The 2,806-nt window shown below is 36.1% G+C and overlaps 1 long non-coding RNA gene across 1 annotated transcript; it reads left to right on the forward strand.

Moving 5' to 3' along the window:
* The first annotated feature begins 1,217 nt into the window (after positions 1 to 1,217).
* Positions 1,218 to 2,417, forward strand: LOC140821679 (uncharacterized). The gene is made up of 3 exons (XR_012115800.1): positions 1,218 to 1,338; positions 1,424 to 1,447; positions 2,239 to 2,417. It is a non-coding gene; the product is annotated as an uncharacterized lncRNA (long non-coding RNA).
* The last annotated feature ends 389 nt before the right edge of the window (positions 2,418 to 2,806 follow it).

Raw genomic sequence — 2,806 nt, forward strand, 5'->3', positions numbered from 1 at the left:
AATAAACTTCATATAATGAAGCAAAATAAAAAATTTACCTAGGCTGCTTCTTGTCAAAAGGTACAGAAATATCTCAATTCGCAATAATCTTCTTTTCAATCGTATCAAGCTCTGATAATAAGTTGTCAAAGCTCCACTTAGGTTGTGGATCCGTCGTTATCCCATTAATATTTGGTAGACAACGAAGTTCTAAATTAATGACTCCCCTGAATTTTGACAACTTCATCATTCAGACTGCGCGTCTCTCTTCTCTCTCTCAAATCTTCATATTAAAGTTGAAGGCGATGCTAACATGCCAAAAATCGGCCCGGGGAGGAGGGGCTTGAACATGAATTTAAAAATATTGATTTTGATGGGCTTGCAATGGACATGATGTACATGAAAAATGGAGTAGAAGTAGTACACGCCGCCAACCCCAACGTTCTTGTCATTTTGTCTGGGCCGAAATTCAACAATGATCTATCTTTTTATTAACAAACCTGTGAATTTGAGTTACTCTAACAAGATTGTGTTCGAGCTTCATTGGTATAGTTTCCCAGACTGCACATCATAACAATCAGGCAACCCTAACCAAGTATGTGGGCAAGTTGCTGCAATAATTCTCCTTTGAAACTCTCAAGTTTCTGAATGAGTAAAACAAAGTTATAACCAATAAAATTGTTGTAATGAAGCAGAATAAAAAATTTACCTAGACTGTTTCTTGTCAAAAGGTACATAAAGATCTAAATTCGCGATAATCTTCTTTTCAATCGTATCAACCTCTGATAAATAAAATAGATCGGGTCAAGTTTCAAACCGAAAAGATAAAAGATAAACACACATATAAGATATATCATATATATATATATATATAATACTAATAATAATAATAATAATAATAATAAGAAAATATAATCACCATCATCCAAACGTTTCTCTCTCCCCGTAAATTCCATTTCCAAAATATCCAAACCACCACCGCCGCTTTGACCGTCGATTGTGGCCGCACCGTTGATCAAAAAATTCAAGTAAATATATGGTTGAAAAGCTGTCGATGACAGCTACGTTTTGGTACCCATATTGAAGTGTTTATCGACACTTTTCGAAAAACGCCATTGGCTTCACCGCTAAAATCGCCATCTGCCGCCGCTCAAAACTAAAAATTGATTGAGGGGTTTTGTTCCTTATGTCCTAAGTTTTTTTTTTGGTATCAATTTTGCAAATTTTAAAGAACGACCGTCGGCTCTGATTTTCTGCGTAATTCCGGTCATCTTCTCCGGTGAGTTTGCCGCCTGTCGCCGGTCAGCTTCGATTTATGCTCGATTTTAGCCACTGTTCTTGGAAGTACAAGCTGTATCGGTGCGAATTGTTGTATCGTGTATTAAATTCAATTTAGACTCAAATATTGTATCATTCTTGATTAATTATTGGGTTATTGTTGTAGGTTCCGGAATTGTGCGAGTTGGAGGTGTAATCTGGTGAACCTAGAATTTATCGCAGTCGCTTGAATTTGAAATTTAAAATGCCTAAATTGTTGAAATTGGATTTTTAGTGAATTTAAATGGTTCTAAAATTTTATATGATAATAAGACCATTTAAATTAATATTCAGGTGAATTGTCTGAATTGGCATTTCCAAGACTTTCTTGAGGATTTAAGCTACTGGTAAATTAGTTGAGGTACGTAAAGATCGGTTATTTTCACGATGTCTGACAGAGGCATCTGATGATCCTGTGTATGATTTATTTGTTATTTGTTTATTATGTGATATTATATGCTGACTTGCATTTTATCAGTTGGTAATTGATGTGAAAAATAAAATAAAATATTTCTTTTGTTCACACACATTTTATTTCAGTTAGACACATCAATACCACTGAACATATCATATTGAGCCTGTCTGTTATTGAGATACAGTTATATTTCGATTGAGATCCGTTATATATATGATATGATATGGTGTCCTGGAGATGTTTGGCTACATTGATTCGGTCTGTCTTAGGTAGTTGCTGGCTTCGAGGCTGGACCATATCCCAGGCACGTTCCGCTGAGTTGTGGACCAGCTCGAGCATATATGTATGATTGTTGATATCGATCATTTGATTCCTGATATCCTGATATCTTGCACCTATTCATGCATTGCATTCATGCATGGCATCATTGCATTTCTATGTCATATATCGTGGTTTCTTGATATCTCGTACTGGGGTTTCTGACCCCGAGAGGGGGCTGTCGTGTCTTTTGTGTGTGGACATGACAGGTGGTACAGGTGGTTCGACCTCAGGCGCTCGAGAGAAAGCCTAAGGAAGTACCAGAGCTCCTTGAAAGTGAGCTCAATTGTATTTAGGTACTGCGTGGTGTTGTTGTCTCCCAGATACTATATGTATATATTTGGAGGATTGTATTATGGTAGTATCGAGCTTTGTCGGCTCTATGATATTTTGGTTCGTATATGTCACGATTGTGTCTGGCTGGCACATGTTTATGCTGTTGTGTTTATTGAGGGCATATATTTTGTATTTTGAGTATTGATTTCCTGGTATGTCCTATTTATAGGAAGGTCATGTCAAAATTTTTATAGGCCCAAACACAAATTTTTAACTCACTTTTTCGCTGTTTACTAATTAATCATGATTGCATGCTAATAAATCATTATTAAGAAAACGGAACATGAATTTAAAAATATTGATTTTGATTGGCTTGTAATGGAAAGGTACATGCAGAAAGGAGCAGAAGTAGTACTTGCCGCCAACTCCAACGTTCTTGTCATTTTGTCTGGCCGAAATTCGACAATGATCTATCTTTTTTATTAGCAAACCTGTGAATTT

Source organism: Primulina eburnea, unplaced genomic scaffold (genome assembly GCF_022965805.1).
Source record: "Primulina eburnea isolate SZY01 unplaced genomic scaffold, ASM2296580v1 ctg739_ERROPOS11973397, whole genome shotgun sequence".
Classification (NCBI taxonomy): domain Eukaryota; kingdom Viridiplantae; phylum Streptophyta; class Magnoliopsida; order Lamiales; family Gesneriaceae; genus Primulina; species Primulina eburnea.